Genomic DNA, 16,026 nt, shown 5'->3' with positions numbered 1-16,026 from the left:
AAAGGGGGGGGGGGGGGGGTTCTCAAAAACGGGGGGGTCTGGGGGTCTGAAACTTTCGTGACGGAAAGTGCTCAAGGGTACCCAGATACCCACCTTCCATGCAAATATCAACCCTGAAGCTCTCGGGGGCAAATTCGCCATACTTATCCACCTATAGCCTTTTGTGAAAATTTAAAGTTTCAAAAAATCTGCTGAAGGCTTTAGTAATTTTCAAAAAAAAAATCGCTGGAGGCCCTAAAATTACTTGAACCCACCTGAAGTCGTCTTCAGAGGGTGTCAAAATTGAAGTGTAGAGTAAATTTCAGCTTTCCATCTCCATTTTGATGAAATTTTGTGAACATTTAAAGTTTCAAAAATCTTCTGGAGGCTCCAGAACTGCTCAAAATGGATTGAAGCCGTTTCCAATCGATTTGGCATGTCGAAAATAGGGTATATCCCAAATTTCAGCTTTCTTGGTCAATTTGGTGAAATTTTGATTTTTCCCCTCATTTTTGGCCTAAATTCGATTTTCAAAAATTCACCAAAAATCGAAAAACGCACTTTAGCACTTGAAATTTTGACAGGTGATAAATTTTTGCATGATCTTCGGCGGGGGGGGGGGGCTGCAATTACTCCTATTATCATATGCCGGACTATCAATATATCAAACTCATTGAGAGTTCAAATAATACCTATATTTTTTAAATTTAACCACTCGATGACTTTGGAGTCAATTTTTTTGAAATTTTTTCAATTTGTGATTCATCGAAGCACTTGGGCATACAATTTTCAAGAGCCAACCATTGGAATAAATTTCGAATTTAAAAATAACTCGCCTACGAAAGAATGCTTTACACTGTAATGTACACTTTAAGTAATACGAGTTTCAGTATGACGAAGCAGCCTACAAAGCTCAGGGTACGCGGTAGCAGTATAATTTATGCAAACAGCTCTAAAAATATGTCGCTTATCGAGCAATCGAAATTCCAGCCTACATTAACATGGTAAAAATGCAATGTAACATAACGCGCTTCGGCTCGCAAAACCGCAATACAATTCTCAAGAGTACTTCCCAGTTCCCGGTCTACGCAAATGAATAAAGTCACGAAATCTCAGCAATGGAGAAACAAAACCAGAAACAAAATTACCGTACCGCATGATTAGCTTTGAAAAGATACAGTGTATAGGATTGGACCGTCGACCGTCGACGATGCTGGCTCTGGTTCTCCGGTTTCGAAACTATTTAAGCAAGTTTTGCCATTATCAAAGCTAACGCGACTGGCGGAATGGTCAATTTCATCGTGAATAAAATTCTGAATAAATTATTTACTATTTATCTCGCCTCTACAGTATATATATTCTCTCTTCGAGTGCAACCGAAACTTTCTACTAGTTTGACAGTTTTCACTTCGCGTCCCGTCGAAATTTGGTTTCGCACCAGCATGCCCAATAACGCCCAATATGCTCATTTTACTCGTACAATACAGTTCTATGTAGATAATTTTCAAATTTTTGCGTTGGCGAAGGGAGGAGGGAGGGATGATGGAGAAGTTCACTCGTGTATGAGAATGGTTTCCAGCTTGGATTTCTTTCATTATTTGACGTCAATTTTTACGATAATGGTTTTTTTTCTCATTGATAATTTGTGGTCTCGAAACCTTTTTGAAAGCTTATACATACAAATAATTTAGATTTTTGTTCCAATGTGCGGAAGTAAGGTGTTTGTTTAGTTTGAATGACAAAATTATTTTTTTTGGGATGAATAAAGAATTTTTTTGACGATGCGTCTATACCTACTTCATCTTGGGATTCATTTTGCCTGCCGAATCATCTCGTATATGCAATATATGAAGAGATCTGCTGATTGAGTTGCATAACGGTCTACTGCTAAAATTATTTAAAATAAGTATCGAGCTTAATATCAACATTTTACCAAAAAATTGTGTAATTTTTTTCAAAAATCCGTGAAATTAAGTTCTTATTAACATTAAAATGTTATGGAAAAAACCAGTAGGTAAAATATTATTAATTTAAAACTGTATACTTAAATAAAATTGTCGGAAATCTAAAAAAAAAAAAAATCAGAAAAAATAGAATAAGAAAGAAGTCTAGAAAAATTAACGAAAAAATTGTGCATAATTGATTTGACCAGAAAACCACAGGGTCCACAGGAGTCCAAAGGTCTCAAAATATCGATTTTTGGTCCATTTCACTGATCAAAAAATTAAAAAAAGTGCCTAAAAAAGCATAGTAGTCATTTCCAGGATATATCAAGCGTCAAAGGTTATTAAGTATATCCCATTTTTGGGCCCCATAATCTTTGGAAAATTGTCCAAAAATGGTCGAAAATGCGATTGGGCTGCTACAACTTTGGAAATCATCTTTTCTAGTCACAAGCGGAATTTCAGACGATTCCAAAAGTTTCAGCAGTAGAATCGCATTTTTCGATTTATTTTGGGACATTTTTTGAAAAACTGTAGATCTAAAGAATACTCTTTTGAATGCGCAGATTCAAAATTGCGTTCAAATTTCAAGAAACTCGGCCTATGAGTAGAAAAAACAATTCCCATAACAGCTGCCTAATCGCCGATTTTTTGACTTTTTTTTGACAATTTGTTGACATTTTTGGGTCCAAAAAATACCCATTGGAATGCTTTATTGACTCAAAGTTGTGCCCCAAACTCCAGGAAATTCAACTTTTTTGACTATAAATGACGATTCTGGGGATTCCAGCGGCTCAATCACATTTTTCAACCATTCTGAGCAGTTTTTTAAAAAAATTTTGAGACCTACAGACTCGAAATTAAGCTCAAACTCTAAGAAATAAGGCTTGTGGCTAGAGAAGACGATTCTCAAAATAGTAGCTACCCAATTACATTTTCCGACCATTTTTGTGAAATTTTTCGAAAATTTAGAACCCAAAAAATATTTTATTCTTTGGGGGCGTTCATTTTTGGGACATGAGTGGGCAGAGTTGGGTAAAAAATGATTCGAATCACGAATCACCTTCAATTTCAGCAATTCGAATCACTTCGGATCGCCAATCTAGAGAATCTTTTGTAAAATGATTCGAATTACGAATCAATTTTTTTTTAAATCGCTGGTCTTGCCTTCTTGCTTTTTTCTGTCATTTTTTTCAAAGATAGGAACATTTTTTATTGTAAATTTATGTACTTAATTAAAATTGAGGTTAATCATTGAAAAATCAAAAACACCATTTTTATGGCGTTGAAAATTGAATTGAAAGAAGAAAAAACTGATTCGAATCACAAAAGCGAATCGTTGAAATTTTTGAATCCTGAGTAACGAATCATTATATCTACTTTATTTCGGCAAATCGAATCATTTCGAATTATTGATTCCAAATGAAAGAACTGCTTTGAAAATGATTCAAATCACGAATCGCGAATAAAAATTCACGATTCGAATCTCGCCCACTCTTGTTTCAATATTGTAATGAGGGTCCGACAAACTGATCACTTTGTGTTAAATTCTCAAAGAGATCGTACCTAGGCACTGAAATTTTATCAGTAAGTATTGAAAATACTCGAAAAAAACCTTCTCGTGACTGAAATACCTAAACTCAGACATTTTTTTTTCAAGTTTTTTGTAAATTACTGGTATTTTTTGGTAAGTTATGGTCAATTTTTCATTTATGTACCAGTAATTTTCTGTAAACATTACGGGAAATTTTTTGTAAATTATCAGTAGATACTTTTTTGTAGTAAATTACCGGTATTTTTCTGCTACCTATATTACTAGTACATATTTTGTTTTGGTAAATTACCGGTAATTTATGGTGTATTTGAGGCAATTGGTATTTGGTAATTTTTAGTAAATTAATGGGTAACTTTAGGCAAATACTAGTCATTTTTGATGAATTATTGATAATTTTTTTGGCGAATTTCCGGTAATTTCTCAAGAATTTTTTTGAAGTTTTTATTTTCTGGTGAACTATACCGTTATGTTTTGTTTTTTGTTTTTTTTTTTATGCAAATACCTGTAATTTTTGGATGAATTACTGGTAATTTTTGGGTGAATTACCGGTAATTTTTTGGTTAATCTCTGGTAGTTTTTTGGTAAATCTCTGGTAATTTTTAGGTAAATTACTGGTCATTTGTTGGTGAATTACTGGTCATTTTTTGGTAAATTACTGATCATTTTTTTGTAAATTACTGGTCATTTTTTGGTAAATTACTGATGATTTTTTTTGTAAATTACTGGTCATTTTTTGGTAAATTACCGGTCATTTTTGGTAAATTACCGGTAATTTTTGGTAAATTACTGGTAATTTTTGGTAAATTACTGGTAATTTTTGGTAAATTACTGGTAATTTTTGGTAAATTACTGGTATTTTTTTGTAAGTTATGGTCAATTTTTCATTTATGTACCAGTAATTTTCTGTAAACATTACGGGAAATTTTTTGTAAATTATCAGTAGATACTTTTTTGTAGTAAATTACCGGTATTTTTCTGCTACCTATATTACTAGTACATATTTTGTTTTGGTAAATTATCGGTAATTTATGGTGTATTTGAGGCAATTGGTATTTGGTAATTTTTAGTAAATTAATGGGTAACTTTAGGCAAATACTAGTCATTTTTGATGAATTATTGATAATTTTTTTTGGCGAATTTCCGGTAATTTCTCAAGAATTTTTTTAAAGTTTTTATTTTCTGATGAACTATACCGTTATGTTTTGTTTTTTGTTTTTTTTTATGCAAATACCTGTAATTTTTGGATGAATTACTGGTAATTTTTGGGTGAATTACCGGTAATTTTTTGGTAAATCTCTGGTAGTTTTTTGGTAAATCTCTGGTAATTTTTAGGTAAATTACTGGTCATTTGTTGGTGAATTACTGGTCATTTTTTGGTAAATTACTGGTCATTTTTTTGTAAATTACTGGTCATTTTTTGGTAAATTACTGATCATTTTGTTGGTATATTACTGGTCATTTTTTTTGTAAATTACTGGTCATTTTTTGGTAAATTACTGGTAATTTACTGGTAATTCTTGGTAAATTACTGGTAATTTTTGTTGAATATGACGAGCAATTTTTGCTAAACTCCAGGTAATTTCTGGTAAGGTGCACCAGGGGAAGTCCGAATTCGGGGTAAGTCAGAAAAACTGCTCTAGCTCTTAGAGGCTTATATCTGCCGAAGCGCTACCCAGGGGTAACTTGAGGGTACTACCCCTACTTCATCACAGCATAAAAAATTTCGCGACCCAGTTTCATTTTACAGGCTTTTGATTGGTTCTTTTTTAGTTGCTGTTTTGAATTTGATTTCAAATTGTAACCAGTGTTTTTCAAACTGCTTTTTACCTCAGAAGAAATCATCAGTAAAAGTGATATTATAAGTGAAAGTATTCCTAAAACAATAATGTAAAACTCCAAGTATTCAATTTTTTTAAATTTTAAAGTATTCATTATTTATATCGCTTTTTCTGACTTACCCCCTAAATTAGTGCTATGGGGTAAGTCAGAAAAGTGAACATTGACAACTAGGATTCGACTTCATCGATTTGTAATACATAGAATGATATGTTTTCGAGGTCGTAGAATCCGAATCTGGAGTTATTTTTTTTGGTAGGAGTGGGGGGGGGGGGTGAGGCGTGGGGGAGGGGGCAATTCCAAATTTTCCCAACATTATTGTGTAATATGTCGATTGATACGTTTTCGAGGTCGTAGAATCCGAATCTGGAGTTATTTTTTTGGTAGGAGTGGTGGGTGAGGCGTGGGGAGAGGGGAAATTTCAAAATTTCCCTACATTATCATGTAATATGTCGAATAATATGTTTTCGAGGTCGTAGAATCCGAATCTGGAGTTAATTTTTTTGTAGGAGTGGGGGATGAGGCGTGGGGAGGAGAACATTTCAAATTTTTCACACATTATTGTGTAATATGTGAAATGATATGTTTTCAAGGTCGTATGAATCCGAATTTAGAGTTATTTTTTTGGTAGGAGTGGGGGGTGAGGCGTGTGGAGGAGAACATTTCAAATTTTTCACATATTATTGTGTAATATGTGGAATGATATGTTTTCAAGGTCGTAGAATCCGAATTTAGAGTTATTTTTTTAGTAGGAGTGGGGGGTGAGGCGTGGGGAGGAGAAAATTTCAAATTTTTCACACATTATTGTGTAATATGTCGAATAATATATTTTCGAGGTCCTAGAATTTGAATCCGGAGTCATTTTTTGTGGTGAAGGTGGAAGGTGAGTCGTAGGTTCGTATGGGTGGGGGATTTCAAATGTTGCTTATATTATGGTGTAATACGTCGATTGATGTTTTCAAGGTTGTAGAGTTCGAATCTGGAGTTGATTTTTTGGTAGAATGAGGAAAGTAAAAAATTCCAAATTTGGTTCTTATTTACCTCAATGTTTTCTTATACCACTGATGTTCAAAGTTGACAGCTTTTTATGTAAATTCAGAATTCAGAACATGTTTTGAAAAAAAAAATGCTATACAATCAGGCAATATCATGTGTTTTTTTCTGCAGGATGATGTGAGAAGTGTATTTTGGAGTGGTGTTACTATGTTTTGGGGATTTTTTGTTTTGTTTTCTCAGAAGATGCTTATTTTTTCTCCTAACATGAGTTTTTCAATTTTTCACAAATACATTTTTGTACTCTACAATAAATTGTCAGATGAATTGTTTTTCGGAAGTTACCACAATGACAGCCAAAATGCCATAATAGGCAGGAGGGGGAGATTTCTACAAATCGCCATTTTCATATACATCCGTGTTTTTGAGCGGAAGGTATTTCAAATAATCATTAGTTAGCTCATTTCATTACTGTTCCAACTTGCACGGGGCACAGTAGGCCACAACCCCCCTCTCCCCAAATGTATTTGAATAGCACTCAACCCTCAAAACTAGCTCAAGATTTGAATTCTGCGACCTTGAACACATATCAATCAACATGTTACACAATTTTATAGGCAAAATTCAAAATTTCTCCTCTCCCCTTGCCTCACCTCCTACCCCTGCAAAAATAACCCCAGATTCGAATTATACGACCTCAAAAACATATCAATCGACATATTACACATTAATATAGGCAAAATTTGTAATTTACTCTCTCTCCCCTTGACTCACCTCCCACCCCAACAAAAAAAATAACTCCAGATTCGGATTCTACGACCTCGAAAACATATTACTCGACATATCACATGATAATGTAGGAAAATTTTGAAATTTTCCCTCTCCCCACGCCTCACTCCCCACTCCTACTGAAAAAATAACTCCAGATTCGGATTCTACGACCTCGAAAACATACTATTCGACATATTACATGATAATGTAGAAAAATTTTGAAATTTTCCCTCTCCCCACGCCTCACCCCCCAATCCTACAAAAAAATAACTCCAGATTCGGATTCTACGACCTCGAAAACATATTATTCGACATATTGCGCATCGATCAGGGTCGAATCCTAAAATCACCAATTAATTTTGTAGATTTTCTGACTTACCCCAAAGCGGGGTAAGTCAGAACAAGTTACATTTTATTCGATTGTGCGAAAGCTACTGTGACAATCGCGCTGAAATTTTTACCATAGGTTAAGAACCCTTATGGGAACCTACATACCAAATTTCAGCCATATTGGTTCATTAGTACGAGAGTAACAGCTGATCAAAGTTGAAATTGTGAAAAAACGTTCTGACTTCCCCCGGTGCACCTTAAATTACTGGAAACTTCTGCTTAATAACTTGCATCTGTTACTAAATTACTGGTAAAAATTTCCAGGGAATGAGATAAGGCCGCTACAGAGGTACACAAAACCAAATTCGAATAATTTTTTCACCACTTTCTACCCCATACGACGAATGAAATTACACACAGCCAAACTAGGTACACGAATAATAACTCGTCATCGTCATCGTGTCACATAACGATACGGTGTTGATATGCGGTATATACCATACGTACGTACGAATCATATTTCCAACACATACCCACCACTATACGTACAGAGTGATGGCAAAGGCACCTTTATCCGGCACCTTGGTGAAATGTACCTCTACCTATACTACACAGTATACACGGTAACCATTATCCTCGCGCCGTACGTTATGCGAACCGGTAAACTACCCGCATTTTCTATCATTAAATGCCTAGTTAATTAAAATTCACAGAGATAATTGCCGCAGACAGGGTTTCTAAAGGATGAGTGGTCACACGCGAAATACCCATCACAAACAGCTTCGGCTTTTACTTCAAAACGGTCAAAAAGGAAGAAATTAATAGCGTTATCTATGGCCAAACGTTGTAACCTAGTGTTGCGGTTAACGTCTGCACAACCCTCCCTCGAACATGGACCGGATACTTAAAAAGGGGAACACCTGCAACATGCTATATTCCAATTTATTTTCCAATGATGTACAAAGTATAAATTACCTGTCCACGCTGACGCCGTACCGGATGTGTCCTGAAAACAAAAAATTACCATTATCTAGGTTAATCAGTTTTATACACAAGTATATAGTATATATACTACCTACCTAAGACATAAGAGAGAAAAAAAACAACAAAGAAAAACACCAATCGTGTTTCTTTTTTAGACTCGAATGTCGACTTTTCACTCTTTTTTTTTTAGAAAAACACCTATGTAATATATTAGGTAGCAGCGTTTTTAACGCCGTCCGCGTAGTAATTACTCCCATAATAATGTAAAATATTCGCTTATCTAAAGATTTACGTTACGTTAGCTTTATAGGTACGTAGTACGGCCAACGAACGCTCGCCCAAGCCAGGTATATAGCGTTAATTTAAATCATTCATCGCGCGTATATTTTCGCTAATCGCCGCGCGAAGCCGAAAGAAAAAAAAACCATTCCTCGTTTTACTAAGCAATTTGTTAAATTAATAACACTACGTGGGACCGATTTAACGCGAAATACGTACTTTTTGAACTGGACTTAGTTATACTAGTCGTCCGTCTGTTTTCGATGAATGTCAACTTGGATAATGGTAAGATGGCTCGGTTAACTGTACGAAAATGCGATACCGGATGCGAAGTACTTTTTGCCGTTTCGCAACGTAACGAATACATGGGAACAGTACATACAAATTTGAAAAACTGTCACCGATTTAGATGGGGAAAAATACACCGCGACGAGAAAAAAATCCAAACGTTTACCGTCGAGTACAGTTTGTTCAAGATTTGGATATTGATGACATTTATAGCTATGTATCCTTCGTTTATAACCAAATCGATAGCGTTCTTTATCAGAAGTTTATTCTCTATTTGAGGCTTTGTTCGTTCGTTAATGCGGTAATAAAGTTACATTTTTATTGATTCATTTACGTATTTTAGGTACTTACCTACATAATACTTACTTTGTCGATAAATTATTGCGATATGAAATCAACAAGTTTCGGAGTTGAATTTGGCAACATTAATTGCTCTTAAAAATCTGGCGATTGTGTAGGTACATACTTAAGTGAAAAGTCACGAGTTCGAATACTTAAATTCCAAATTTTATAAAGATCGACTAAGAAATTCTGCGTTGATTTGATCGCCCATAAAATTATTATTTCGGGTAAACAAAAAACGCAAGTAGGTAGTTGATAATTATGATCCTCTGTTGTGGCACCTCGGATGCCATTTTTGGCTCTCTCTAATTAAGTGAAGCTACAATACTGGTCTAGTGTCACTGAATGTCACGACTTGTCATTCATAGGTTCTTTCTTGCTCCTCCTTGCTGGTCACAAGTAGTTCTCCTGTCTCCTGCACTAGCAGAAGTACTCACAGAACTGCAACCACCTGCAGATATTGATGAATTAGCAACTACTTTTTTGATGAAATTCCTTCTTAATTTTAAATTCCAGTGTCCAAAAACAGAATTGGATATTTAAGGATCATCTGAGCCTTGAATTGACCAAAATTATTTTTCATACGTCAAGCTCTTGTTACATACTTACCCTCCTCTTCTATTTGCACATTAAAATTGAAAATTTCAATATTGTATTCCTGTATGATTTTTTTTTTTCACTTTTAAGGACATTTTTTAAAATGACGCCAGGAAGTGGGGAGAGGAATTGCAAATTTCGTGAGAATTTCAAATATCTATACGAAGATTTTTTTCGAGTATTTATGAAGAATTTTGAGCCAAAATTGAGCGGATTTTCAGTACCATACGATCGTTCAAGAAAGCTTGAAATTTCAGCAGATATTCAAATATTTTGACAATGAAGATGATGTTTTGAGACTTTTTGAAGAATTTGCAGCCCGAAATTAAAGTACTCAATGATTTCTGGGAGGGGAGGGGATGGGAGGGGAGGGGGCGTAAATAAATTTGGAGGTTCGACAAAAACTTATTTTTGAGCATTTTTCAAAAAGCTTGGGGGCAAAATCGAAACAATTTTTCGAGTAGTTGTAAATAAAAAAAGAAAAAAAAAATGAAATTCAGTGTTACCATAAAACAACTAAATTGAACTAAAAATCAAGAAAGAATCGATAAATTGATTTTTATTTCCAAGTTCCTGACTTTTGAAAATTTCAAGAATCGTTGAAAATATCACAATTTGATTGCAACATTCGATTTTCTGTACTAGTGATTCATTTCGATGGATCACACGAGACTCTGAAAAATTTTACTCATTTTAGCCCAAAAATTCGTTGATTCAAAAATCTGAAAAATCATATTAGATAGGTACCCAGATTTTATGCTCAAAATTCTTTAGAAATTCTCAAAAAATATTTTCATCGAAATATTTGAATTTTTCGCGAAACTTTGATCAATTTTGATAGGTTGCATGATACTTCTTCAGAAAAATCTGAAAATCATTACTATATTTTGGGCTCAAAGTTCATCAAAAAAGCTCAAAAAAATGATTATTGAAATAATTGAATTTTTTGCAAAATTTCAACCCATTTGGATATGTTGCATGATATTTTTTTCGAAAATTCCAAAAATTGTTACTCAAGTTTGAGCTTGAAGTTCTTCAGAAGAGCTCAAAAAAATTATATCGAAGTACATAAATTTAAATTTATTGCAAAATTATAGCATATTTTGATCGGTTATAATGGTATTTTTCCTGAAAAATCGAGACTTTCCTACTCAATTTTTGCTCAAAATTATTCATAGGTAAATGCTCAAAAAACATTCAAATTGAAATACTTATATGAATTTTTCGAAAAATTTTAGCCCATTTTGATATGTAGCATGATATTTTTTCGAAAATTTCAAAAATCGTCACTCAATTTTGGGTTCAAAATTCTTTAGAAAAGCTCAAAAAACTTTTTATCGAAATATTTGAAATCTTCGCAAAATTTGAACATGTGGTCACATGACATTTCTTCCCCAAAATCATTACCTGAGACTCTTTTAATTTTCAAGCTTAAAAATCTTTTAATGGGTCAAAGAAAATTTTCGTCAACATTTTTGAATTTTTCGCAAAATTTTAACCCATTTTGATATATGTTGCATGATACATACATATTTTTTCAAAAATTCCAAAAATCATCAGGTAAGTAGGTACTTAATTTTGGGCTCAAAATCCTTCAGAAAAGTTCAAACTGCATTCTCAACTATATATTTGAATTTCTGCTAGCAAAATTTTAACCCATTTTGATGCCTTGCATGATATTTTTTCGAAAATTTCAAAAACCATCACTCAATTTTGGGCTTAAAATTCTTCAGAAAAGCTCAAAAAGTATTTTCATCAAAATATTTGAAATCTTTGCAAAAGTTAAACCCATTTTGAGTGGTCACATGACATTTCTTCCCAAAAATAATTATACATACCTTACCTTCTCAATTTTAAGCTCAAAAATCTTTTGATGTATCAAAAAAAAAAAAATTCGTCAAATTTTTTGAACTTCTTGCAAAATTATAACCCATTTTGATGCCTTGCATGATATTTTTTCGAAAATTTCAAAAACCATCACTCAATTTTGGGCTTAAAATTCTTCAGAAAAGCTCAAAAAGTATTTTCATCAAAATATTTGAAATCTTTGCAAAAGTTAAACCCATTTTGAGTGGTCACATGACATTTCTTCCCAAAAATAATTATACATACCTTACCTTCTCAATTTTAAGCTCAAAAATCTTTTGATGTATCAAAAAAAAAAAAAATCGTCAAATTTTTTGAACTTCTTGCAAAATTATAACCCATTTTGATATGTTGCATACATATTTTTTCAAAAATTTCAAAAATCATCAGATAAGTACTCAATTTTGGGCTCAAAATCCTTCAGAAAAGTTCAAACTGCATTCTCAACCATATATTTGAATTTCTGCTTGCAAAATTATAACCCATTTTGATGCCTCGCATGATATTTTTTCGAAAATTACAAAAATCATCACTCAATTTTGGGCTCACTAAATTCTTCAGAAAAGCTCAAAAAACATTTTTATCAAAATATTTGAAATCTTCACAAAATTTAAACCCATTTTGAGTGGTCACATGACATTTCTTCCCCAAAATAATTACCTTACCTTCTCAATTTTAAGCTCAAAAATCTTTTGATGTACTTATCAAAAAAAAATTTCGTCAAATTTTTTGAACTTCTAGCAAAATTTCAACACATTTTGATATGTTGCATGATATTTTTTCAAAAATTCCAAAAATCATTAGGTAAAGTAAGTACTCAGTTTTGGGCTCAAAATTCTTTCAGAAAAATTCTAAAATCATTTTCATCCATATATTTGAATTTTTTTGCAAAATTTTAACCCATTTTGATATGTCGCAGGATATCTTTTCAAAGATTCCAAAAATCACGGAATTACTCAATTTTGAGGTCAAAATTCTTAAGAAATTCCCCCAAAAAAAAAATGTTTTTGAAGGAATAGGTATTCGAAATCCTCACAAAATTTTAACTCGATTTAATTACTTGCTAGATCACTTTTGAATAATCTACATTATTGGGCAATTTCACTTGAAATTGAAGCAGATGTGAGTTAAAAATTTGCCTGAGCTCTTTGCAAGCCCTTTTTTCTTGAATGAAAACTTTTTTTTAACTCTTAAGCCATTTTGAAATTTATTTAATCCTAAAACTGAAACCAAAAATCCATCAACGTAAACACACATAAAGACTCTGCCGTCTGCCAACATCGCAGTTCGATATTTCTTTGCCCTAAAATTTCCATTATACGCAAATCGTAATACATATTTCATAGATGTTAATAAAATTGCATAACCAGTTTGCCGTAAATGCGATCTTGGCTCATTTCAAATTGATTCAGCCTGGTTTTAAGTTCAGATCCATCGATTGTGCTCAAATTTTTTTTGCAGGTTCCTCACACTATAAAAAATAAAATGGATTTAAACGACCCCCTTCCCCCTCAACTCAACTCAAGTCAAGTGGGGGTGTTTTTTTCAATACTTACTTATTTAAATTTCATTGACTTACACGAATTTGGAGTTCAATTTCTTGGAACTGGTGCAACATGGAGAAAATCTGTTTGCAGCGTTTTGAAGATGTAATATTGAAAGTAGGTAATTTAAAAAATAATTTCCAAAAATTTCAAAGGCTCAAAGTTGAGCTTTTTTTTCAAACCCTCAATTTTAAAAAACTTGTCAAATTTTTAAACTATGATTTAAAAATTTGAAAAAAATTCAGAAAACATGCACTTTCATGATTAATTTAAAATTATGAACTTTTTGTGATGAAATTCGCAAAACCACGGGAGCTTTGAAGCCCAAAAATTTTAGTTGAGTTGTAAAAAAATCTCAAATATCATGTGACATATCGTCTCATATGTTTTCGAGGACGCCAAAAACGAATATCATCGCATTTTTTCGATCTGACCGCTCTAACGCCCCATCTAAATCATGACTCCCGCCATTTTACTTCAAAATTGATGAAATCGTGTCACATAAATGGTTTATTAGATATTTTTGGGATCGGTTAATTCACACGTTCGAAAAAAACTCTTTCGTTATTTTCCACTTACACCCAAAAAAAGGAAAAAAACTAAGCCCAACGACCAAAAAATTACGACTGGAATTCACTCCGTTTAGTTTAATTTGAGCAATAAAAAATAAACTTTTAATGATATACAAAACTTCTCAGTCCTATTCCCATTCTTAGCCCAGCAATAATAATGTACTTTCTTATTATTATTTTTGTTCCACCAATACAGCTTACTCGTACTTTTGTTTTCTTCCCTCTTCGAATTACTTAATAATGTCATAAATGCGAACGAAATTGTTCAAGTATTTTACTTAGGTCCTAATTTTTAACGCAGTAATTGTAACATGACGTTTATAATATTATTTCACGATCGCATTTACTTATTTAAGAAATCGTAATTATAGCTTTTATTCGTCCTACTTGGTTCATTGTAAGTTATACATAGGCTATTGTTGAAAAATTTCAAATGAAATGGAAATAATTATTAGAAAAACTGAACGAATTACATTCTGCAAAATAATACCTCTATCACGAAACTTTTTTTAAAAAACATTGGGCTGGAGGGGTTGCTTTTACTTTGTGTTATTTAAACACTTGCTAGCATATTCGCGTGTTTGTCAAGTTGAAAAATTATTTTACCAATGAAATTATTTAATTATTAACGTCACGTCAGTCAGTCAGTTATATAGTCGAGTTTTTAGTCACAAAAATTAAATTTGGCAATTTTACACGACTTTTGTATTTTAAATATCCGCGTTATGTGTCGGTATTTTGTAAAATAATCATCCATCCTCGAGTATAGATATTGTCATTTTTCAGCATTTAATCCATCGAATATCCATATTTTTATCAAACGGATTTATTATTTTGATATTCCTTCGTATTCGTTTATCTGTAGCATTTTTAGTAGGTAAACTAAAAATAAAATACACTCGCAAGTCTTTAATTATATTTTTTTTAAATTCATCGTGTAAATTATGATATATTTTCTCGCCGGTATTTCACCTACTACTATACAACCATCAACGAAAACACTTCCATTAATACGTAAAATATGAAACAGAAGGGTAAAAACGTTGAAAAAATGCTAATGTAAATTAATGTTGAAAAAAGCTACCAGCATCTAATATCATTTCACACTATGAGGCGGAATCGTTTCTGTGTAATTCAATTAGAAGAGAAAAACGGCCCTTAGTTTAGACATCTCACCATTTATTAACCAATAAGGAAACAAATAAGCGGACAAGTTGTACAATACAATCGCAGTCGCACTTATCAGACACCTTCGTTTGTTTGTTTTTGTTTTACGTATACTTTTTTTTTTCTATAAAAACCTGATAACGGAGTTGGTTATATTCATTAAATAAGTACCTACTTTTGTATTTTTTATTTTCTCGTTGGTGTTATTTTTCCACTTTTTAATCTCTGTGACGTTCTTACGACTGAACTTTTCCATTATAAATGAAAAATAACGCATTTGAGAGAAATTTAAAAATAAAATTTTCATCGTACGTCTCCGTATCTCTAGTGTATTAGATAATTTTGGTCAAAAACACAATTTTTTTTACTCAGATAGGTTGTTGTTTTACTGATAAAATTACATCGTAAAAAATAATTTTTTTTTCAAACACATCTTTACAAATCAAAAAATGTTCATTCATTCAGAAGTGGACAAAAAACTACACACGAAAGCTTATTATTCAACCTTTTGTAATTAGATACCTATTTATAGACGAACTCTCTCCAACACGCACGTGAAACGTAAAATTAAACCAGCGAAGAGCAGATGAGTACCCAAGTACGAGTACATAATATAAAGGTAAATTGAAAATTTCATATCTTCAACACACCTACACAATATGGCTGTAAAAATGATAATTTTTAGCTGGAAATTTAAAAGCACGTGACCCAAGTACCCGTTAAAAGAATTTACGCGGTGATAAACCCCCTTTAAAAGCATTTCGTATAGCTGTGATTTTCGCTTTTTCAACAATACACTAAGCCATTTAAGTTATTTGCATCGAACGCAATAAAACCGAGAGAAATATAAAAAGGTTATAAATTGTCACCAACCGAGAGCTCATATGCATTAAGAAGAGAGAAAAAAATCGCGAGTTTATACGTTTTAATTAAGTCATAAATACTTACTTGCAAATGTACGCGCGTATATTTTCTACTTT

General features: G+C 32.7%; 1 protein-coding gene across 1 annotated transcript in view; it reads right to left on the bottom strand.

Moving 5' to 3' along the window:
• The window catches only part of LOC135839129 (alkylglycerol monooxygenase-like), a 57,958-nt gene extending 48,790 nt beyond the window's left edge, over window positions 1–9,168 (bottom strand). The window contains exons 1-2 of the mRNA XM_065355014.1: window positions 8,890–9,168; window positions 8,383–8,413 (exon numbers count right to left, since the gene is read on the bottom strand). The gene's annotated coding sequence lies outside the window, so the exon portion shown is untranslated. The remainder of the gene's footprint in view (window positions 1–8,382; window positions 8,414–8,889) is intronic.
• Between the last annotated feature and the right edge of the window lie 6,858 nt (window positions 9,169–16,026).

This window comes from Planococcus citri, chromosome 3 (genome assembly GCF_950023065.1).
Source record: "Planococcus citri chromosome 3, ihPlaCitr1.1, whole genome shotgun sequence".
In the NCBI taxonomy this organism is placed as follows: domain Eukaryota; kingdom Metazoa; phylum Arthropoda; class Insecta; order Hemiptera; family Pseudococcidae; genus Planococcus; species Planococcus citri.
The sequence above is the reverse complement of the archived record's forward strand: the minus strand, read 5'-3'. Positions and strand labels throughout refer to the sequence as shown.